Here is a 24,854-nt window from a genome sequence, read left to right as displayed (position 1 = left end):
TGACCTCCTGGGCCCCTGCATTATTAGTATTTGTCCAGTTTCCTGTCACATTCTCAGTGTTTGGCCCCTGACCTCCTGGGCCCCTGCATTATTAGTATTTGTCCCGTTTCCTGTCACATTCTCAGTGTTTGGCCCCTGACCTCCTGGGCCCCTGCATTATTAGTGTTTGTCCCTTTTCCTGTCACATTCTCAGTGTTTGGCCCCTGACCTCCTGGGCCCCTGCATTGTTAGTATTTGTTCAGTTTCCTGTCACACTCTCAGTGTTTGGCCCCTGACCTCCTGGACCCCTGCATTATTAGTATTTGTCCCGTTTCCTGTCACATTCTCAGTGTTTGGCCCCTAACCTCCTGGGCCCCTGCATTATTAGTATTTGTCCCGTTTCCTGTCACCTTCTCAGTGTTTGGCCCCTGACCTCCTGGGCCCCTGCATTATTAGTATTTGTCCCGTTTCCTGTCACATTCTCAGTGTTTGGCCCCTGATCTCCTGGGCCCCTGCATTATTAGTATTTGTCCAGTTTCCTGTCACACTCTCAGTGTTTGGCCCCTGACCTCCTGGGCCCCTGCATTATTAGTATTTGTCCCGTTTCCTGTCACATTCTCAGTGTTTGGCCCCTGACCTCCTCGGCCCCTGCATTATTAGTATTTGTCCCGTTTCCTGTCACATTCTCAGTGTTTGGCCTCTGACCTCCTGGGCCCCTGCATTATTAGTATTTGTCCCGTTTCCTGTCACATTCTCAGTGTTTGGCTCCTGACCTCCTGGGCCCCTGCATTATTAGTATTTGTCCAGTTTCCTGTCACCTTCTCAGTGTTTGGCCCTTGACCTCCTGGGCCCCTGCATTATTAGTATTTGTCCCGTTTCCTGTCACATTCTCAGTGTTTGGCCCCTGACCTCCTGGGCCCCTGCATTATTAGTATTTGTCCCGTTTCCTGTCACATTCTCAGTGTTTGGCCCCTGACCTCCTGGGCCCCTGCATTATTAGTATTTGTCCCGTTTCCTGTCACATTCTCAGTGTTTGGCCCCTTGACCTCCTGGGCCCCTGCATTATTAGTATTTGTCCCGTTTCCTGTCACATTCTCAGTGTTTGGCCCCTGACCTCCTGGGCCCCTGCATTATTAGTATTTGTCCCGTTTCCTGTCACATTCTCAGTGTTTGGCCCCTGACCTCCTGGGCCCCTGCATTATTAGTATTTGTCCCGTTTCCTGTCACATTCTCAGTGTTTGGCCCCTGACCTCCTGGGCCCCTGCATTATTAGTATTTGTCCAGTTTCCTGTCACACTCTCAGTGTTTGGCCCCTGCTTTATTAATATTTGTCCCCTTTCCTGTCACCTTCTCAGTGTTTGACCCCTGACCTCCAGGGCCCCTGCATTATTAGTATTTGTCCTGTTTCCTGTTACATTCTCAGTGTTTGGCCCCTGACCTCCTGGGCCCCTGCATTATTAGTATTTGTCACATTCTTAGTGTTTGGCCCCTGACCTTCTGGGCCCCTGCATTATTAGTATTTGTCCAGTCTCCTGTCACCTTCTCAGTGTTTGGCCCCTGACCTCCTGCGCCCCTGTATTATTAGCATTTGTCCAGTTTCCTGTCACCTTCTCAGTGTTTGGCCCCTGACCTCCTGGGCCCCTGCATTATTAGTATTTGTCCCGTTTCCTGTCACACTCTCAGTGTTTGGCCCCTGACCTCCTGGGCCCCTGCATTATTAGTATTTGTCCCGTTTCCTGTCACCTTCTCAGTGTTTGGCCCCTGACCTCCTGGGCCCCTGCATTATTAGCATTTGTCCAGTTTCCTGTCACCTTCTCAGTGTTTGGCCCCTGACATCCTGGGCCCCTGCATTATTAGTATTTGTCCCGTTTCCTGTCACATTCTCAGTATTTGGCCCCTGACCTCCTGGGCCCCTGCATTATTAGTATTTGTCCAGTTTCCTGTCACATTCTTAGTGTTTGGCCCCTGACCTCCTGGGCCCCTGCATTATTAGTATTTGTCCTGTTTCCTGACACCTTCTCAGTGTTTGGCCCCTGACCTCCAGGGCCCCTGCATTATTAGTATTTGTCCTGTTTCCTGTTACAGTCTCAGTGTTTGGCCCCTGACCTCCTGGGCCCCTGCATTATTAGTATTTGTCACATTCTCAGTGTTTGGCCCCTGACCTCCTGGGCCCCTGCATTATTAGCATTTGTCCAGTTTCCTGTCACATTCTCAGTGTTTGGCCCCTGACCTCCTGGGCCCCTGCATTATTAGTATTTGTCCCGTTTCCTGTCACATTCTCAGTGTTTGGCCCCTGACCTCCTTGGCCCCTGCATTATTAGTATTTGTCCCGTTTCCTGTCACATTCTCAGTGTTTGGCCCCTGACCTCCTGGTCCCCTGCATTATTAGTATTTGTCCCAGTCACATTCTCAGTGTTTGGCCCCTGACCTCCTGGGCCCCTGCATTATTAGCATTTGTCCAGTTTCCTGTCACCTTCTCAGTGTTTGGCCCCTGACCTCCAGGGCCCCTGCATTATTAGTATTTGTCCTGTTACATTCTCAGTGTTTGGCCCCTGACCTCCTGGGCCCCTGCATTATTAGTATTTGTCACATTCTTAGTGTTTGGCCCCTGACCTTCTGGGCCCCTGCATTATTAGTATTTGTCACGTTTCCTGTCACATTCTCAGTGTTTGGCCCCTGACCTCCTGGGCCCCTGCATTATTAGCATTTGTCCAGTTTCCTGTCACATTCTCAGTGTTTGGCCCCTGACCTCCTGGGCCCCTGCATTATTAGTATTTGTCCCGTTTCCTGTCACATTCTCAGTGTTTGGCCCCTGACCTCCTGGGCCCCTGCATTATTAGTATTTGTCCCGTTTCCTGTCACATTCTCACTGTTTGGCCCCTGACCTCCTGGGCCCCTGCATTATTAGTATTTGTCCCAGTCACATTATCAGTGCTTGGCCCCTGACCTCCTGGGCCCCTGCATTATTAGCATTTGTCCAGTTTCCTGTCACATTCTCATTGTTTGGCCCCTGACCTCCTGGGCCCCTGCATTATTAGTATTTGTCCAGTTTCCTGTCACATTCTCAGTGTTTGGCCCCTGACCTCCTGGGCCCCTGCATTATTAGTATTTGTCCCGTTTCCTGTCACATTCTCAGTGTTTGGCCCCTGACCTCCTGGGCCCCTGCATTATTAGTGTTTGTCCCTTTTCCTGTCACATTCTCAGTGTTTGGCCCCTGACCTCCTGGGCCCCTGCATTATTAGTATTTGTTCAGTTTCCTGTCACACCCTCAGTGTTTGGCCCCTGACCTCCTGGACCCCTGCATTATTAGTATTTGTCCCGTTTCCTGTCACATTCTCAGTGTTTGGCCCCTAACCTCCTGGGCCCCTGCATTATTAGTATTTGTCCCGTTTCCTGTCACCTTCTCAGTGTTTGGCCCCTGACCTCCTGGGCCCCTGCATTATTAGTATTTGTCCCGTTTCCTGTCACATTCTCAGTGTTTGGCCCCTGATCTCCTGGGCCCCTGCATTATTAGTATTTGTCCAGTTTCCTGTCACACTCTCAGTGTTTGGCCCCTGACCTCCTGGGCCCCTGCATTATTAGTATTTGTCCCGTTTCCTGTCACATTCTCAGTGTTTGGCCCCTGACCTCCTCGGCCCCTGCATTATTAGTATTTGTCCCGTTTCCTGTCACATTCTCAGTGTTTGGCCTCTGACCTACTGGGCCCCTGCATTATTAGTATTTGTCCCGTTTCCTGTCACATTCTCAGTGTTTGGCTCCTGACCTCCTGGGCCCCTGCATTATTAGTATTTGTCCCGTTTCCTGTCACATTCTCAGTGTTTGGCCCCTGACCTCCTGGGCCCCTGCATTATTAGTATTTGTCCCGTTTCCTGTCACATTCTCAGTGTTTGGCCCCTGACCTCCTGGGCCCCTGCATTATTAGTATTTGTCCCGTTTCCTGTCACATTCTCAGTGTTTGGCCCCTTGACCTCCTGGGCCCCTGCATTATTAGTATTTGTCCAGTTTCCTGTCACACTCTCAGTGTTTGGCCCCTGACCTCCTGGGCCCCTGCATTATTAGTATTTGTCCCGTTTCCTGTCACATTCTCAGTGTTTGGCCCCTGACCTCCTGGGCCCCTGCATTATTAGTATTTGTCCCGTTTCCTGTCACATTCTCAGTGTTTGGCCACTGACCTCCTGGGCCCCTGCATTATTAGTATATGTCCAGTTTCCTGTCACCTTCTCAGTGTTTGGCCCCTGACCTCCTGGGCCCCTGCATTATTAGTATTTGTCCCGTTTCCTGTCACCTTCTCAGTGTTTGGCCCCTGACCTCCTGGGCCCCTGCATTATTAGTATTTGTCCCATTTCCTGTCACATTCTCAGTGTTTGGCCCCTGACCTCCTGGGCCCCTGCATTATTAGTATTTGTCCCGTTTCCTGTCACATTCTCAGTGTTTGGCCCCTGACCTCCTGGGCCCCTGCATTATTAGTATTTGTCCAGTTTCCTGTCACACTCTCAGTGTTTGGCCCCTGCTTTATTAGTATTTGTCCCCTTTCCTGTCACCTTCTCAGTGTTTGGCCCCTGACCTCCAGGGCCCCTGCATTATTAGTATTTGTCCTGTTTCCTGTTACATTCTCAGTGTTTGGCCCCTGACCTCCTGGGCCCCTGCATTATTAGTATTTGTCACATTCTTAGTGTTTGGCCCCTGACCTTCTGGGCCCCTGCATTATTAGTATTTGTCCAGTCTCCTGTCACCTTCTCAGTGTTTGGCCCCTGACCTCCTGGGCCCCTGTATTATTAGCATTTGTCCAGTTTCCTGTCACCTTCTCAGTGTTTGGCCCCTGACCTCCTGGGCCCCTGCATTATTAGTATTTGTCCCGTTTCCTGTCACACTCTCAGTGTTTGGCCCCTGACCTCCTGGGCCCCTGCATTATTAGTATTTGTCCCGTTTCCTGTCACCTTCTCAGTGTTTGGCCCCTGACCTCCTGGGCCCCTGCATTATTAGCATTTGTCCAGTTTCCTGTCACCTTCTCAGTGTTTGGCCCCTGACATCCTGGGCCCCTGCATTATTAGTATTTGTCCCGTTTCCTGTCACATTCTCAGTATTTGGACCCTGACCTCCTGGGCCCCTGCATTATTAGTATTTGTCCAGTTTCCTGTCACATTCTTAGTGTTTGGCCCCTGACCTCCTGGGCCCCTGCATTATTAGTATTTGTCCTGTTTCCTGACACCTTCTCAGTGTTTGGCCCCTGACCTCCAGGGCCCCTGCATTATTAGTATTTGTCCTGTTTCCTGTTACAGTCTCAGTGTTTGGCCCCTGACCTCCTGGGCCCCTGCATTATTAGTATTTGTCACATTCTTAGTGTTTGGCCCCTGACCTTCTGGGCCCCTGCATTATTAGTATTTGTCACGTTTCCTGTCACATTCTCAGTGTTTGGCCCCTGACCTCCTGGGCCCCTGCATTATTAGCATTTGTCCAGTTTCCTGTCACATTCTCAGTGTTTGGCCCCTGACCTCCTGGGCCCCTGCATTATTAGTATTTGTCCCGTTTCCTGTCACATTCTCAGTGTTTGGCCCCTGACCTCCTTGGCCCCTGCATTATTAGTATTTGTCCCAGTCACATTCTCAGTGTTTGGCCCCTGACCTCCTGGGCCCCTGCATTATTAGCATTTGTCCAGTTTCCTGTCACCTTCTCAGTGTTTGGCCCCTGACCTCCAGGGCCCCTGCATTATTAGTATTTGTCCTGTTACATTCTCAGTGTTTGGCCCCTGACCTCCTGGGCCCCTGCATTATTAGTATTTGTCACATTCTTAGTGTTTGGCCCCTGACCTTCTGGGCCCCTGCATTATTAGTATTTGTCACGTTTCCTGTCACATTCTCAGTGTTTGGCCCCTGACCTCCTGGGCCCCTGCATTATTAGCATTTGTCCAGTTTCCTGTCACATTCTCAGTGTTTGGCCCCTGACCTCCTGGGCCCCTGCATTATTAGTATTTGTCCCGTTTCCTGTCACATTCTCAGTGTTTGGCCCCTGACCTCCTGGGCCCCTGCATTATTAGTATTTGTCCCGTTTCCTGTCACATTCTCACTGTTTGGCCCCTGACCTCCTGGGCCCCTGCATTATTAGTATTTGTCCCAGTCACATTATCAGTGCTTGGCCCCTGACCTCCTGGGCCCCTGCATTATTAGCATTTGTCCAGTTTCCTGTCACATTCTCATTGTTTGGCCCCTGACCTCCTGGGCCCCTGCATTATTAGTATTTGTCCAGTTTCCTGTCACATTCTCAGTGTTTGGCCCCTGACCTCCTGGGCCCCTGCATTATTAGTATTTGTCCCGTTTCCTGTCACATTCTCAGTGTTTGGCCCCTGACCTCCTGGGCCCCTGCATTATTAGTGTTTGTCCCTTTTCCTGTCACATTCTCAGTGTTTGGCCCCTGACCTCCTGGGCCCCTGCATTATTAGTATTTGTTCAGTTTCCTGTCACACCCTCAGTGTTTGGCCCCTGACCTCCTGGACCCCTGCATTATTAGTATTTGTCCCGTTTCCTGTCACATTCTCAGTGTTTGGCCCCTAACCTCCTGGGCCCCTGCATTATTAGTATTTGTCCCGTTTCCTGTCACCTTCTCAGTGTTTGGCCCCTGACCTCCTGGGCCCCTGCATTATTAGTATTTGTCCCGTTTCCTGTCACATTCTCAGTGTTTGGCCCCTGATCTCCTGGGCCCCTGCATTATTAGTATTTGTCCAGTTTCCTGTCACACTCTCAGTGTTTGGCCCCTGACCTCCTGGGCCCCTGCATTATTAGTATTTGTCCCGTTTCCTGTCACATTCTCAGTGTTTGGCCCCTGACCTCCTCGGCCCCTGCATTATTAGTATTTGTCCCGTTTCCTGTCACATTCTCAGTGTTTGGCCTCTGACCTCCTGGGCCCCTGCATTATTAGTATTTGTCCCGTTTCCTGTCACATTCTCAGTGTTTGGCTCCTGACCTCCTGGGCCCCTGCATTATTAGTATTTGTCCAGTTTCCTGTCACCTTCTCAGTGTTTGGCCCTTGACCTCCTGGGCCCCTGCATTATTAGTATTTGTCCCGTTTCCTGTCACATTCTCAGTGTTTGGCCCCTGACCTCCTGGGCCCCTGCATTATTAGTATTTGTCCCGTTTCCTGTCACATTCTCAGTGTTTGGCCCCTGACCTCCTGGGCCCCTGCATTATTAGTATTTGTCCCGTTTCCTGTCACATTCTCAGTGTTTGGCCCCTTGACCTCCTGGGCCCCTGCATTATTAGTATTTGTCCAGTTTCCTGTCACACTCTCAGTGTTTGGCCCCTGACCTCCTGGGCCCCTGCATTATTAGTATTTGTCCCGTTTCCTGTCACATTCTCAGTGTTTGGCCCCTGACCTCCTGGGCCCCTGCATTATTAGTATTTGTCCCGTTTCCTGTCACATTCTCAGTGTTTGGCCACTGACCTCCTGGGCCCCTGCATTATTAGTATATGTCCAGTTTCCTGTCACCTTCTCAGTGTTTGGCCCCTGACCTCCTGGGCCCCTGCATTATTAGTATTTGTCCCGTTTCCTGTCACCTTCTCAGTGTTTGGCCCCTGACCTCCTGGGCCCCTGCATTATTAGTATTTGTCCCATTTCCTGTCACATTCTCAGTGTTTGGCCCCTGACCTCCTGGGCCCCTGCATTATTAGTATTTGTCCCGTTTCCTGTCACATTCTCAGTGTTTGGCCCCTGACCTCCTGGGCCCCTGCATTATTAGTATTTGTCCAGTTTCCTGTCACACTCTCAGTGTTTGGCCCCTGCTTTATTAGTATTTGTCCCCTTTCCTGTCACCTTCTCAGTGTTTGGCCCCTGACCTCCAGGGCCCCTGCATTATTAGTATTTGTCCTGTTTCCTGTTACATTCTCAGTGTTTGGCCCCTGACCTCCTGGGCCCCTGCATTATTAGTATTTGTCACATTCTTAGTGTTTGGCCCCTGACCTTCTGGGCCCCTGCATTATTAGTATTTGTCCAGTCTCCTGTCACCTTCTCAGTGTTTGGCCCCTGACCTCCTGGGCCCCTGTATTATTAGCATTTGTCCAGTTTCCTGTCACCTTCTCAGTGTTTGGCCCCTGACCTCCTGGGCCCCTGCATTATTAGTATTTGTCCCGTTTCCTGTCACACTCTCAGTGTTTGGCCCCTGACCTCCTGGGCCCCTGCATTATTAGTATTTGTCCCGTTTCCTGTCACCTTCTCAGTGTTTGGCCCCTTACCTCCTGGGCCCCTGCATTATTAGCATTTGTCCAGTTTCCTGTCACCTTCTCAGTGTTTGGCCCCTGACATCCTGGGCCCCTGCATTATTAGTATTTGTCCCGTTTCCTGTCACATTCTCAGTATTTGGCCCCTGACCTCCTGGGCCCCTGCATTATTAGTATTTGTCCAGTTTCCTGTCACATTCTTAGTGTTTGGCCCCTGACCTCCTGGGCCCCTGCATTATTAGTATTTGTCCTGTTTCCTGACACCTTCTCAGTGTTTGGCCCCTGACCTCCAGGGCCCCTGCATTATTAGTATTTGTCCTGTTTCCTGTTACAGTCTCAGTGTTTGGCCCCTGACCTCCTGGGCCCCTGCATTATTAGTATTTGTCACATTCTTAGTGTTTGGCCCCTGACCTTCTGGGCCCCTGCATTATTAGTATTTGTCACGTTTCCTGTCACATTCTCAGTGTTTGGCCCCTGACCTCCTGGGCCCCTGCATTATTAGCATTTGTCCAGTTTCCTGTCACATTCTCAGTGTTTGGCCCCTGACCTCCTGGGCCCCTGCATTATTAGTATTTGTCCCGTTTCCTGTCACATTCTCAGTGTTTGGCCCCTGACCTCCTGGGCCCCTGCATTATTAGTATTTGTCCCGTTTCCTGTCACATTCTCAGTGTTTGGCCCCTGACCTCCTGGTCCCCTGCATTATTAGTATTTGTCCCAGTCACATTCTCAGTGTTTGGCCCCTGACCTCCTGGGCCCCTGCATTATTAGCATTTGTCCAGTTTCCTGTCACCTTCTCAGTGTTTGGCCCCTGACCTCCAGGGCCCCTGCATTATTAGTATTTGTCCTGTTACATTCTCAGTGTTTGGCCCCTGACCTCCTGGGCCCCTGCATTATTAGTATTTGTCACATTCTTAGTGTTTGGCCCCTGACCTTCTGGGCCCCTGCATTATTAGTATTTGTCACGTTTCCTGTCACATTCTCAGTGTTTGGCCCCTGACCTCCTGGGCCCCTGCATTATTAGCATTTGTCCAGTTTCCTGTCACATTCTCAGTGTTTGGCCCCTGACCTCCTGGGCCACTGCATTATTAGTATTTGTCCCGTTTCCTGTCACATTCTCAGTGTTTGGCCCCTGACCTCCTGGGCCCCTGCATTATTAGTATTTGTCCCGTTTCCTGTCACATTCTCAGTGTTTGGCCCCTGACCTCCTGGGCCCCTGCATTATTAGTATTTGTCCCAGTCACATTCTCAGTGCTTGGCCCCTGACCTCCTGGGCCCCTGCATTATTAGCATTTGTCCAGTTTCCTGTCACATTCTCATTGTTTGGCCCCTGACCTCCTGGGCCCCTGCATTATTAGTATTTGTCCAGTTTCCTGTCACATTCTCAGTGTTTGGCCCCTGACCTCCTGGGCCCCTGCATTATTAGTATTTGTCCCGTTTCCTGTCACATTCTCAGTGTTTGGCCCCTGACCTCCTGGGCCCCTGCATTATTAGTGTTTGTCCCTTTTCCTGTCACATTCTCAGTGTTTGGCCCCTGACCTCCTGGGCCCCTGCATTATTAGTATTTGTTCAGTTTCCTGTCACACTCTCAGTGTTTGGCCCCTGACCTCCTGGACCCCTGCATTATTAGTATTTGTCTCGTTTCCTGTCACATTCTCAGTGTTTGGCCCCTGACCTCCTGGGCCCCTGCATTATTAGTATTTGTCCCGTTTCCTGTCACATTCTCAGTGTTTGGCCCCTGACCTCCTCGGCCCCTGCATTATTAGTATTTGTCCCGTTTCCTGTCACCTTCTCAGTGTTTGGCCCCTGACCTCCAGGGCCCCTGCATTATTAGTATTTGTCCTGTTTCCTGTTACATTCTCAGTGTTTGGCCCCTGACCTCCTGGGCCCCTGCATTATTAGTATTTGTCACATTCTTAGTGTTTGGCCCCTGACCTTCTGGGCCCCTGCATTATTAGTATTTGTCACGTTTCCTGTCACATTCTCAGTGTTTGGCCCCTGATCTCCTGGGCCCCTGCATTATTAGCATTTGTCCAGTTTCCTGTCACATTCTCAGTGTTTGGCCCCTGACCTCCTGGGCCCCTGCATTATTAACATTTGTCCAGTTTCCTGTCACCTTCTCAGTGTTTGGCCCCTGACCTCCTAGGCCCCTGCATTATTAGTATTTGTCCCGTTTCCTGTCACATTCTCAGTATTTGGCCCCTGACCTCCTGGGCCCCTGCATTATTAGTATTTGTCCAGTTTCCTGTCACATTCTCAGTGTTTGGCCCCTGACCTCCTGGGCCCCTGCATTATTAGTATTTGTCCTGTTTCCTGTCACCTTCTCAGTGTTTGGCCCCTGACCTCCAGGGCCCCTGCATTATTAGTATTTGTCCTGTTTCCTGTTACATTCTCAGTGTTTGGCCCCTGACCTCCTGGGCCCCTGAATTATTAGTCTTTGTCACATTCTTAGTGTTTGGCCCCTGACCTTCTGGACCTCTGCATTATTAGTATTTGTCACGTTTCCTGTCACATTCTCAGTGTTTGGCCCCTGACCTCCTGGGCCCCTGCATTATTAGCATTTGTCCAGTTTCCTGTCACATTCTCAGTGTTTGGCCCCTGACCTCCTGGGCCCCTGCATTATTAGTATTTGTCCTGTTTCCTGTCACATTCTCAGTGTTTGGCCCCTGACCTCCTGGGCCCCTGCATTATTAGTATTTGTCCAGTTTCCTGTCACATTCTCAGTGTTTGGCCCCTGACCTCCTCGGCCCCTGCATTATTAGTATTTGTCCGGTTTCATGTCACATTCTCAGTGTTTGGCCCCTGACCTCCTGGGCCCCTGCATTATTAGTATTTGTCCTAGTCACATTCTCAGTGTTTGGCCCCTGACCTCCTGGGCCCCTGCATTATTAGTATTTGTCACAATCTTAGTGTTTGGCCCCTGACCTTCTGGGCCCCTGCATTATTAGTATTTGTCACGTTTCCTGTCACATTCTCAGTGTTTGGCCCCTGACCTCCTGGGCCCCTGCATTATTAGCATTTGTCCAGTTTCCTGTCACATTCTCAGTGTTTGGCCCCTGACCTCCTGGGCCCCTGCATTATTAGTATTTGTCCTGTTTCCTGTCACATTCTCAGTGTTTGGCCCCTGACCTCCTGGGCCCCTGCATTATTAGTATTTGTCCAGTTTCCTGTCACATTCTCAGTGTTTGGCCCCTGACCTCCTCGGCCCCTGCATTATTAGTATTTGTCCGGTTTCATGTCACATTCTCAGTGTTTGGCCCCTGACCTCCTGGGCCCCTGCATTATTAGTATTTGTCCTAGTCACATTCTCAGTGTTTGGCCCCTGACCTCCTGGGCCCCTGCATTATTAGTATTTGTCACATTCTTAGTGTTTGGCCCCTGACCTTCTGGGCCCCTGCATTATTAGTATTTGTCATGTTTCCTGTCACATTCTCAGTGTTTGGCCCCTGACCTCCTGGGCCCCTGCATTATTAGCATTTGTCCAGTTTCCTGTCACATTCTCAGTGTTTGGCCCCTGACCTCCTGGGCCCCTGCATTATTAGCATTTGTCCAGTTTCCTGTCACCTTCTCAGTGTTTGGCCCCTGACCTCCTGGGCCCCTGCATTATTAGTATTTGTCCCGTTTCCTGTCACATTCTCAGTATTTGGCCCCTGACCTCCTGGGCCCCTGCATTATTAGTATTTGTCCAGTTTCCTGTCACATTCTCAGTGTTTGGCCCCTGACCTCCTGGGCCCCTGCATTATTAGTATTTGTCCTGTTTCCTGTCACCTTCTCAGTGTTTGGCCCCTGACCTCCAGGGCCCCTGCATTATTAGTATTTGTCCTGTTTCCTGTTACATTCTCAGTGTTTGGCCCCTGACCTCCTGGGCCCCTGCATTATTAGTATTTGTCACATTCTTACTGTTTGGCCCCTGACCTTCTGGGCCCCTGCATTATTAGTATTTGTCACGTTTCCTGTCACATTCTCAATGTTTGGCCCCTGACCTCCTGGGCCCCTGCATTATTAGTATTTGTCCCGTGTCCTGTCACCTTCTCAGTGTTTGGCCCCTGACCTCCAGGGCCCCTGCATTATTAGTATTTGTCCTGTTTCCTGTTACATTCTCAGTGTTTGGCCCCTGACCTCCTGGGCCCCTGCATTATTAGTATTTGTCACATTCTTACTGTTTGGCCCCTGACCTTCTGGGCCCCTGCATTATTAGTATTTGTCACGTTTCCTGTCACATTCTCAGTGTTTGGCCCCTGACCTCCTGGGCCCCTGCATTATTAGTATTTGTCCCGTGTCCTGTCACATTCTCAGTGTTTGGCCCCTGACCTCCTGGGCCCCTGCATTATTAGTATTTGTCCCAGTCACATTCTCAGTGTTTGGCCCCTGACCTGCTGGGCCCCTGCATTATTAGCATTTGTCCAGTTTCCTGTCACACTCTCAGTGTTTGGCCCCTGACCTCCAGGGCCACTGCATTATTAGTATTTGTCCTGTTTACTGTTACATTCTCAGTGTTTGGCCCCTGACCTCCTGGGCCCCTGCATTATTAGTATTTGTCACATTCTTAGTGTTTGGCCCCTGACCTTCTGGGCCCCTGCATTATTAGTATTTGTCACGTTTCCTGTCACATTCTCAGTGTTTGGCCCCTGACCTCCAGGGCCCCTGCATTATTAGCATTTGTCCAGCTTCCTGTCACATTCTCAGTGTTTGGCCCCTGACCTCCTGGGCCCCTGCATTATTAGTATTTGTCCCGTTTCCTGTCACATTCTCAGTGTTTGGCCCCTGACCTCCTGGGCCCCTGCATTATTAATATTTGTCCCGTTTCCTGTCACATTCTCAGTGTTTGGCCCCTGACCTCCTAGGCCCCTGCATTATTAGTATTTGTCCCAGTCACATTCTCAGTGTTTGGCCCCTGACCTCCTGGGCCCCTGCATTATTAGCATTTGTCCAGTTTCCTGTCACATTCTCAGTGTTTGGCCCCTGACCTCCTGGGCCCCTGCATTATTAGTATTTGTCCCGTTTCCTGTCACATTCTCAGTGTTTGGCCCCTGACCTCCTTGGCCCCTGCATTATTAGTGTTTGTCCCTTTTCCTGTCACATTCTCAGTGTTTGGCCCCTGACCTCCTGGGCCCCTGCATTATTAGTATTTGTTCAGTTTCCTGTCACACTCTCAGTGTTTGGCCCCTGACCTCCTGGACCCCTGCATTATTAGTATTTGTCCCGTTTCCTGTCACATTCTCAGTGTTTGGCCCCTGACCTCCTGGGCCCCTGCATTATTAGTATTTGTCCCGTTTCCTGTCACATTCTCAGTGTTTGGCCCCTGACCTCCTCGGCCCCTGCATTATTAGTATTTGTCCGGTTTCATGTCACATTCTCAGTGTTTGGCCTCTGACCTCCTGGGCCCCTGCATTATTAGTATTTGTCCCGTTTCCTGTCACCTTCTCAGTGTTTGGCCCCTGACCTCCAGGGCCCCTGCATTATTAGTATTTGTCCTGTTTCCTGTTACATTCTCAGTGTTTGGCCCCTGACCTCCTGGGCCCCTGCATTATTAGTATTTGTCACATTTTTAGTGTTTGGCCCCTGACCTTCTGGGCCCCTTCATTATTAGTATTTGTCCAGTTTCCTGTCACCTTCTCCGTGTTTGGCCCCTGACCTCCTGGGCCCCTGCATTATTAGCATTTGTCCAGTTTCCTGTCACCTTCTCAGTGTTTGGCCCCTGACCTCCTGGGCCCCTGCATTATTAGTATTTGTCCCGTTTCCTGTCACATTCTCAGTATTTGGCCCCTGACCTCCTGGGCCCCTGCATTATTAGTATTTGTCCTGTTTCCTGTTACATTCTCAGTGTTTGGCCCCTGACCTCCTGGGCCCCTGCATTATTAGTATTTGTCACATTCTTAGTGTTTGGCCCCTGACCTTCTGGGCCCCTGCATTATTAATATTTGTCACGTTTCCTGTCACATTCTCAGTGTTTGGCCCCTGACCTCCTGGGCCCCTGCATTATTAGTATTTGTCCCGTTTCCTGTCACCTTCTCAGTGTTTGGCCCCTGACCTCCTCGGCCCCTGCATTATTAGTATTTGTCCCATTTCCTGTCACATTCTCAGTGTTTGGCCCCTGACATCTTGGGCCCCTGCATTATTAGTATTTGTCCAGTTTCCTGTCGCATTCTCAGTGTTTGGCCCCTGACCTCCTGGGCCCCTGCATTATTAGCATTTGTCCAGTTTCCTGTCACATTCTCAGTGTTTGGCCCCTGACCTTCTGGGCCCCTGCATTATTAGTATTTGTCCCAGTCACATTCTTAGTGTTTGGCCCCTGACCTCCTGGGCCCCTGCATTATTAGTATTTGTCCCATTTCCTGTCACATTCTCAGTATTTGGCCCCTGACCTCCTGGGCCCCTGCGTTATTAGCATTTGTCCAGTTTCCTGTCACATTCTCAGTGTTTGGCCCCTGCTTTATTAGTATTTGTCCCGTTTCCTGTCACCTTCTCAGTGTTTGGCCCCTGACCTCCTGGGCCCCTGCATTATTAGTATTTGTCCCTTTTCCTGTCACATTCTCAGTGTTTGGCCCCTGACCTCCTGGGCCCCTGCATTATTAGTATTTGTCCCGTTTCCTGTCACATTCTCAGTGTTTGGCCCCTGACCTCCTGGGCCCCTGCATTATTAGCATTTGTCCCGTTTCCTGTCACATTCTCAGTGTTTGGCCCCTGACCTCCTGGGCCCCTGCATTATTAGTATTTGTCCAGTTTCCTGTCACATTCTCAGTGTTTGGCCCCTGACCTCCTGGGCCCCTGCATTATTAGTATTTGTCCAGTTTCCTGTCACACTCTCAGTGTTTGGCCCCTGACCTCCTGGACCCCCGCATTATTAGTATTTGTCCCGTTTCCTGTCACATTCTCAGTGTTTGGCCCCTGACCTCCTGGGCCCGTGCATTATTAGTATATGTCCCGTTTCCTGTCACCTTCTCAGTGTTTGGCCCCTGACCTCCTGGGCCCCTGCATTATTAGTATTTGTCCAGTTTCCTGTCACATTCTCAGTGTTTGGCCCCTGACCTCCTGGGCCCCTGCATTATTAGCATTTGTCCAGTTTCCTGTCACATTCTCAGTGTTTGGCCCCTGACCTCCTGGGCCCCTGCATTATTAGTATTTGTCCCAGTCACATTCTTAGTGTTTGGCCCCTGACCTCCTGGGCCCCTGCATTATTAGTATTTGTCCCGTTTCCTGCCACATTCTCAGTATTTGGCCCCTGACCTCCTGGGCCCCTGCATTATTAGTATTTGTCCAGTTTCCTGTCACATTCTCAGTGTTTGGCCCCTGACCTCCTGGGCCCCTGCATTATTAGTATTTGTCCCGTTTCCTGTCACATTCTCAGTGTTTGGCCCATGACCTCCTGGGCCCCTGCATTATTAGTATTTGTCCCGTTTCCTGTCACATTCTCAGTGTTTGGCCCCTGACCTCCTGGGCCACTGCATTATTAGTATTTGTCCCAGTCACATTCTCAGTGTTTGGCCCCTGACCTCCTGGGCCCCTGCGTTATTAGCATTTGTCCAGTTTCCTGTCACATTCTCAGTGTTTGGCCCCTGACCTCCTGGGCCCCTGCATTATTAGTATTTGTCCCGTTTCCTGTCACATTCTCAGTGTTTGGCCCCTGACCTCCTGGGCCCCTGCATTATTAGTATTTGTCCCGTTTCCTGTCACATTCTCAGTGTTTGGCCCCTGACCTCCTGGGCCCCTGTATTATTATTATTTGTCCCGCTTCCTGTCACATTCTCAGTGTTTGGCCCCTGACCTCCTTGGCCCCTGCATTATTAGTATTTGTCCCGTTTCCTGTCACATTCTCAGTGTTTGGCCCCTGATCTCCTGGGCCCCTGCATTATTAGTATTTGTCCAGTTTCCTGTCACACTCTCAGTGTTTGGCCCCTGACCTCCTGGGCCCCTGCATTATTAGTATTTGTCCCGTTTCCTGTCACATTCTCAGTGTTTGGCCCCTGACCTCCTGGGCCCCTGCATTATTAGTATTTGTCCCGTTTCCTGTCACATTCTCAGTGTTTGGCCCCTGACCTCCTGGGCCCCTGCATTATTAGTATATGTCCAGTTTCCTGTCACCTTCTCAGTGTTTGCCCCTTGACCTCCTGGGCCCCTGCATTATTAGTATTTGTCCCGTTTCCTTTCACCTTCTCAGTGTTTGGCCCCTGACCTCCTGGGCCCCTGCATTATTAGTATTTGTCCCATTTCCTGTCACATTCTCAGTGTTTGGCCCCTGACCTCCTGGGCCCCTGCATTATTAGTATTTGTCCCGTTTCCTGTCACATTCTCAGTGTTTGGCCCCTGCTTTATTAGTATTTGTCCCGTTTCCTGTCACCTTCTCAGTGTTTGGCCCCTGACCTCCTGGGCCCCTGCATTATTAATATTTGTCCCGTTTCCTGTCACGTTCTCAGTGTTTGGCCCCTGACCTCCTGGGCCCCTGCATTATTAGTATATGTCCCGTTTCCTGTCACACTCTCAGTGTTTGGCCCCTGACCTTCTGGGCCCCTGCATTATTAGTATTTGTCCCGTTTCCTGACACATTCTCAGTGTTTGGCCCCTGACCTCCTGGGCCCCTGCATTATTAGTATTTGTCCAGTTTCCTGTCACATTCTCAGTGTTTGGCCCCTGCTTTATTAGTATTTGTCCCGTTTCCTGTCACCTTCTCAGTGTTTGGCCCCTGACCTCCAGGGCCCCTGCATTATTAGTATTTGTCCTGTTCCCTGTTACATTCTCAGTGTTTGGCCCCTGACCTCCTGGGCCCCTGCATTATTAGTATTTGTCACATTCTTAGTGTTTGGCCCCTGACCTTCTGGGCCCCTGCATTATTAGTATTTGTCCAGTTTCCTGTCACCTTCTCAGTGTTTGGCCACTGACCTCCTGGGCCCCTGCATTATTAGCATTTGTCCAGTTTCCTGTCACCTTCTCAGTGTTTGGCCCCTGCTTTATTAGTATTTGTCCCGTTTCCTGTCACCTTCTCAGTGTTTGGCCCCTGACCTCCAGGGCCCCTGCATTATTAGTATTTGTCCTGTTTCCTGTTACATTCTCAGTGTTTGGCCCCTGACCTCCTGGGCCCCTGCATTATTAGTATTTGTCACATTCTTAGTGTTTAGCCCCTGACCTTCTGGGCCCCTGCATTATTAGTATTTGTCACGTTTCCTGTCACATTCTCAGTGTTTGGCCCCTGACCTCCTGGGCCCCTGCATTATTAGCATTTGTCCAGTTTCCTGTCACATTCTCAGTGTTTGGCCCCTGACCTCCTGGGCCCCTGCATTATTAGTATTTGTCCCGTTTCCTGTCACATTCTCAGTGTTTGGCCCCTGACCTCCTGGGCCCCTGCATTATTAGTATTTGTCCCGTTTTCTGTCACATTCTCAGTGTTTGGCCCCTGACCTCCTGGGCCCCTGCATTATTAGTATTTGTCCCAGTCACATTCTCAGTGTTTGGCCCCTGACCTCCTGGGCCCCTGCATTATTAGCATTTGTCCAGTTTCCTGTCACCTTTTCAGTGTTTGGCCCCTGACCTCCAGGGCCCCTGCATTATTAGTATTTGTCCTGTTTCCTGTTACATTCTCAGTGTTTGGCCCCTGACCTCCTGGGCCCCTGCATTATTAGTATTTGTCACATTCTTAGTGTTTGGCCCCTGACCTTCTGGGCCCCTGCATTATTAATATTTGTCACGTTTCCTGTCACATTCTCAGTGTTTGGCCCCTGACCTCCTGGGCCCCTGCATTATTAGCATTTGTCCAGTTTCCTGTCACATTCTCAGTGTTTGACCCCTGACCTCCTGGGCCCCTGCATTATTAGTATTTGTCCCGTTTCCTGTCACATTCTCAGTGTTTGGTCCCTGACCTCCTGGGCCCCTGCATTATTAGTATTTGTCCCGTTTCCTGTCACATTCTCAGTGTTTGGCCCCTGACCTCCTGGGCCCCTGCATTATTAGTATTTGTCCCAGTCACATTCTCAGTGTTTGGCCCCTGACCTCCTGGGCCCCTGCATTATTAGCATTTGTCCAGTTTCCTGTCACATTCTCAGTGTTTGGCCCCTGACCTCCTGGGCCCCTGCATTATTAGTATTTGTCCAGTTTCCTGTCACATTCTCAGTGTTTGGCCCCTGACCTCCTGGGCCCCTGCATTATTAGTATTTGTCCCTTTTCCTGTCACATTCTCAGTGTTTGGCCCCTGACCTCCTGGGCCCCTGCATTATTAGTATTTGTTCAGTTTCCTGTCACACTCTCAGTGTTTGGCCCCTGACCTCCTGGACCCCTGCATTATTAGTATTTGTCCCGTTTCCTGTCACATTCTCAGTGTTTGGCCCCTGACCTCCTGGGCCCCTGCATTATTAGTATTTGTCCCGTTTCCTGTCACATTCTCAGTGTTTGGCCCCTGACCTCCTCGGCCCCTGCATTATTAGTATTTGTCCCGTTTCCTGTCACATTCTCAGTGTTTGGCCTCTGACCTCCTGGGCCCCTGCATTATTAGTATTTGTCCCATTTCCTGTCACATTCTCAGTGTTTGGCTCCTGACCTCCTGGGCCCCTGCATTATTAGTATTTGTCCAGTTTCCTGTCACCTTCTCAGTGTTTGGCCCCTGACCTCCTGGGCCCCATGCATTATTAGTATTTGTCCCGTTTCCTGTCACATTCTCAGTGTTTGGCCCCTGACCTCCTGGGCCCCTGCATTATTAGTATTTGTCCCGTTTCCTGTCACATTCTCAGTGTTTGGCCCCTGACCTCCTGGGCCCCTGCATTATTAGTATTTGTCCCGTTTCCTGTCACATTTTCAGTGTTTGGCCCCTGATCTCCTTGGCCCCTGCATTATTAGTATTTGTCCAGTTTCCTGTCAAACTCTCAGTGTTTGGCCCCTGACCTCCTGGGCCCCTGCATTATTAGTATTTGTCCCGTTTCCTGTCACATTCTCAGTGTTTGGCCCCTGACCTCCTGGGCCCCTGCATTATTAGTATTTGTCCCGTTTCCTGTCACATTCTCAGTGTTTGGCCCCTGACCTCCTGGGCCCCTGCATTATTAGTATATGTCCAGTTTCCTGTCACCTTCTCAGTGTTTGGCCCCTGACCTCCTGGGCCCCTGCATTATTAGTATTTGTCCCGTTTCCTGTCACCTTCTCAGTGTTTGGCCCCTGACCTCCTGGGCCCCTGCATTATTAGTATTTGTCCCATTTCCTGTCACATTCTCAGTGTTTGGCCCCTGACCTCCTGGGCCCCTGCATTATTAGTATTTGTCCCGTTTCCTGTCACATTCTCAGTGTTTGGCCCCTGACCTCCTGGGCCCCTGCATTATTAGTATATGTCCCGTTTCCTGTCACATTCTCAGTGTTTGGCCCCTGACCTCCTGGGCCCCTGCATTATTAGTATTTGTCCAGTTTCCTGTCACATTCTCAGTGTTTGGCCCCTGCTTTATTAGTATTTCTCCCGTTTCCTGTCACCTTCTCAGTGTTTGGCCCCTGACCTCCAGGGCCCCTGCATTATTAGTATTTGTCCTGTTTCCTGTTACATTCTCAGTGTGTGGCCCCTGACCTCCTGGGCCCCTGCATTATTAGTATTTGTCACATTCTTAGTGTTTGGCCCCTGACCTTCTGGGCCCCTTCATTATTAGTATTTGTCCAGTTTCCTGTCACCTTCTCCGTGTTTGGCCCCTGACCTCCTGGGCCCCTGCATTATTAGCATTTGTCCATTTTCCTGTCACCTTCTCAGTGTTTGGCCCCTGACCTCCTGGGCCCCTGCATTATTAGTATTTGTCCCGTTTCCTGTCACATTCTCAGTATTTGGCCCCTGACCTCCTGGGCCCCTGCATTATTAGTATTTGTCCTGTTTCCTGTTACATTCTCAGTGTTTGGCCCCTGACCTCCTGGGCCCCTGCATTATTAGTATTTGTCACATTCTTAGTGTTTGGCCCCTGACCTTCTGGGCCCCTGCATTATTAGTATTTGTCCAGTTTCCTGTCTCACTCTCAGTGTTTGGCCCCTGACCTCCTGGGCCCCTGCATTATTAGTATTTGTCCCGTTTCCTGTCACATTCTCAGTGTTTGGCCCCTGATCTCCTGGGCCCCTGCATTATTAGTATTTGTCCCTTTCCTGTCACATTCTCAGTGTTTGGCCCCTGACCTCCTGGGCCCCTGCATTATTAGTATTTGTCCCGTTTCCTGTCACATTCTCAGTGTTTGGCCCATGACCTTCTGTGCCCCTGCATTATTAGTATTTGTCCAGTTTCCTGTCACACTCTCAGTGTTTGGCCCCTGACCTCCTGGGCCCCTGCATTATTAGTATTTGTCCCGTTTCCTGTCACATTCTCAGTGTTTGGCCCCTGACCTCCTGGGCCCCTGCATTATTAGCATTTGTCCAGTTTCCTGTCACCTTCTCAGTGTTTGGCCCCTGCTTTATTAGTATTTGTCCCGTTTCCTGTCACCTTCTCAGTGTTTGGCCCCTGACCTCCAGGGCCCCTGCATTATTAGTATTTGTCCTGTTTCCTGTCACATTCTCAGTGTTTGGCCCCTGACCTCCTGGGCCCCTGCATTATTAGTATTTGTCCCGTTTCCTGTCACATTCTCAGTGTTTGGCCCCTGACCTCCTGGGCCCCTGTATTATTATTATTTGTCCCGCTTCCTGTCACATTCTCAGTGTTTGGCCCCTGACCTCCTTGGCCCCTGCATTATTAGTATTTGTCCCGTTTCCTGTCACATTCTCAGTGTTTGGCCCCTGATCTCCTGGGCCCCTGCATTATTAGTATTTGTCCAGTTTCCTGTCACACTCTCAGTGTTTGGCCCCTGACCTCCTGGGCCCCTGCATTATTAGTATTTGTCCCGTTTCCTGTCACATTCTCAGTGTTTGGCCCCTGACCTCCTGGGCCCCTGCATTATTAGTATTTGTCCCGTTTCCTGTCACATTCTCAGTGTTTGGCCCCTGACCTCCTGGGCCCCTGCATTATTAGTATATGTCCAGTTTCCTGTCACCTTCTCAGTGTTTGCCCCTTGACCTCCTGGGCCCCTGCATTATTAGTATTTGTCCCGTTTCCTTTCACCTTCTCAGTGTTTGGCCCCTGACCTCCTGGGCCCCTGCATTATTAGTATTTGTCCCATTTCCTGTCACATTCTCAGTGTTTGGCCCCTGACCTCCTGGGCCCCTGCATTATTAGTATTTGTCCCGTTTCCTGTCACATTCTCAGTGTTTGGCCCCTGCTTTATTAGTATTTGTCCCGTTTCCTGTCACCTTCTCAGTGTTTGGCCCCTGACCTCCTGGGCCCCTGCATTATTAATATTTGTCCCGTTTCCTGTCACGTTCTCAGTGTTTGGCCCCTGACCTCCTGGGCCCCTGCATTATTAGTATATGTCCCGTTTCCTGTCACACTCTCAGTGTTTGGCCCCTGACCTTCTGGGCCCCTGCATTATTAGTATTTGTCCCGTTTCCTGACACATTCTCAGTGTTTGGCCCCTGACCTCCTGGGCCCCTGCATTATTAGTATTTGTCCAGTTTCCTGTCACATTCTCAGTGTTTGGCCCCTGCTTTATTAGTATTTGTCCCGTTTCCTGTCACCTTCTCAGTGTTTGGCCCCTGACCTCCAGGGCCCCTGCATTATTAGTATTTGTCCTGTTCCCTGTTACATTCTCAGTGTTTGGCCCCTGACCTCCTGGGCCCCTGCATTATTAGTATTTGTCACATTCTTAGTGTTTGGCCCCTGACCTTCTGGGCCCCTGCATTATTAGTATTTGTCCAGTTTCCTGTCACCTTCTCAGTGTTTGGCCACTGACCTCCTGGGCCCCTGCATTATTAGCATTTGTCCAGTTTCCTGTCACCTTCTCAGTGTTTGGCCCCTGCTTTATTAGTATTTGTCCCGTTTCCTGTCACCTTCTCAGTGTTTGGCCCCTGACCTCCAGGGCCCCTGCATTATTAGTATTTGTCCTGTTTCCTGTTACATTCTCAGTGTTTGGCCCCTGACCTCCTGGGCCCCTGCATTATTAGTATTTGTCACATTCTTAGTGTTTAGCCCCTGACCTTCTGGGCCCCTGCATTATTAGTATTTGTCACGTTTCCTGTCACATTCTCAGTGTTTGGCCCCTGACCTCCTGGGCCCCTGCATTATTAGCATTTGTCCAGTTTCCTGTCACATTCTCAGTGTTTGGCCCCTGACCTCCTGGGCCCCTGCATTATTAGTATTTGTCCCGTTTCCTGTCACATTCTCAGTGTTTGGCCCCTGACCTCCTGGGCCCCTGCATTATTAGTATTTGTCCCGTTTTCTGTCACATTCTCAGTGTTTGGCCCCTGACCTCCTGGGCCCCTGCATTATTAGTATTTGTCCCAGTCACATTCTCAGTGTTTGGCCCCTGACCTCCTGGGCCCCTGCATTATTAGCATTTGTCCAGTTTCCTGTCACCTTTTCAGTGTTTGGCCCCTGACCTCCAGGGCCCCTGCATTATTAGTATTTGTCCTGTTTCCTGTTACATTCTCAGTGTTTGGCCCCTGACCTCCTGGGCCCCTGCATTATTAGTATTTGTCACATTCTTAGTGTTTGGCCCCTGACCTTCTGGGCCCCTGCATTATTAATATTTGTCACGTTTCCTGTCACATTCTCAGTGTTTGGCCCCTGACCTCCTGGGCCCCTGCATTATTAGCATTTGTCCAGTTTCCTGTCACATTCTCAGTGTTTGACCCCTGACCTCCTGGGCCCCTGCATTATTAGTATTTGTCCCGTTTCCTGTCACATTCTCAGTGTTTGGTCCCTGACCTCCTGGGCCCCTGCATTATTAGTATTTGTCCCGTTTCCTGTCACATTCTCAGTGTTTGGCCCCTGACCTCCTGGGCCCCTGCATTATTAGTATTTGTCCCAGTCACATTCTCAGTGTTTGGCCCCTGACCTCCTGGGCCCCTGCATTATTAGCATTTGTCCAGTTTCCTGTCACATTCTCAGTGTTTGGCCCCTGACCTCCTGGGCCCCTGCATTATTAGTATTTGTCCAGTTTCCTGTCACATTCTCAGTGTTTGGCCCCTGACCTCCTGGGCCCCTGCATTATTAGTATTTGTCCCTTTTCCTGTCACATTCTCAGTGTTTGGCCCCTGACCTCCTGGGCCCCTGCATTATTAGTATTTGTTCAGTTTCCTGTCACACTCTCAGTGTTTGGCCCCTGACCTCCTGGACCCCTGCATTATTAGTATTTGTCCCGTTTCCTGTCACATTCTCAGTGTTTGGCCCCTGACCTCCTGGGCCCCTGCATTATTAGTATTTGTCCCGTTTCCTGTCACATTCTCAGTGTTTGGCCCCTGACCTCCTCGGCCCCTGCATTATTAGTATTTGTCCCGTTTCCTGTCACATTCTCAGTGTTTGGCCTCTGACCTCCTGGGCCCCTGCATTATTAGTATTTGTCCCATTTCCTGTCACATTCTCAGTGTTTGGCTCCTGACCTCCTGGGCCCCTGCATTATTAGTATTTGTCCAGTTTCCTGTCACCTTCTCAGTGTTTGGCCCCTGACCTCCTGGGCCCCATGCATTATTAGTATTTGTCCCGTTTCCTGTCACATTCTCAGTGTTTGGCCCCTGACCTCCTGGGCCCCTGCATTATTAGTATTTGTCCCGTTTCCTGTCACATTCTCAGTGTTTGGCCCCTGACCTCCTGGGCCCCTGCATTATTAGTATTTGTCCCGTTTCCTGTCACATTTTCAGTGTTTGGCCCCTGATCTCCTTGGCCCCTGCATTATTAGTATTTGTCCAGTTTCCTGTCAAACTCTCAGTGTTTGGCCCCTGACCTCCTGGGCCCCTGCATTATTAGTATTTGTCCCGTTTCCTGTCACATTCTCAGTGTTTGGCCCCTGACCTCCTGGGCCCCTGCATTATTAGTATTTGTCCCGTTTCCTGTCACATTCTCAGTGTTTGGCCCCTGACCTCCTGGGCCCCTGCATTATTAGTATATGTCCAGTTTCCTGTCACCTTCTCAGTGTTTGGCCCCTGACCTCCTGGGCCCCTGCATTATTAGTATTTGTCCCGTTTCCTGTCACCTTCTCAGTGTTTGGCCCCTGACCTCCTGGGCCCCTGCATTATTAGTATTTGTCCCATTTCCTGTCACATTCTCAGTGTTTGGCCCCTGACCTCCTGGGCCCCTGCATTATTAGTATTTGTCCCGTTTCCTGTCACATTCTCAGTGTTTGGCCCCTGACCTCCTGGGCCCCTGCATTATTAGTATATGTCCCGTTTCCTGTCACATTCTCAGTGTTTGGCCCCTGACCTCCTGGGCCCCTGCATTATTAGTATTTGTCCAGTTTCCTGTCACATTCTCAGTGTTTGGCCCCTGCTTTATTAGTATTTCTCCCGTTTCCTGTCACCTTCTCAGTGTTTGGCCCCTGACCTCCAGGGCCCCTGCATTATTAGTATTTGTCCTGTTTCCTGTTACATTCTCAGTGTGTGGCCCCTGACCTCCTGGGCCCCTGCATTATTAGTATTTGTCACATTCTTAGTGTTTGGCCCCTGACCTTCTGGGCCCCTTCATTATTAGTATTTGTCCAGTTTCCTGTCACCTTCTCCGTGTTTGGCCCCTGACCTCCTGGGCCCCTGCATTATTAGCATTTGTCCATTTTCCTGTCACCTTCTCAGTGTTTGGCCCCTGACCTCCTGGGCCCCTGCATTATTAGTATTTGTCCCGTTTCCTGTCACATTCTCAGTATTTGGCCCCTGACC

The sequence above is a fragment of the Phyllobates terribilis genome, unplaced genomic scaffold (genome assembly GCF_046119375.1).
Source record: "Phyllobates terribilis strain yellow unplaced genomic scaffold, ASM4611937v1 Scaffold_10__3_contigs__length_209671492, whole genome shotgun sequence".
Classification (NCBI taxonomy): Eukaryota; Metazoa; Chordata; class Amphibia; order Anura; family Dendrobatidae; genus Phyllobates; species Phyllobates terribilis.
This window is presented reverse-complemented; position numbering follows the sequence as displayed.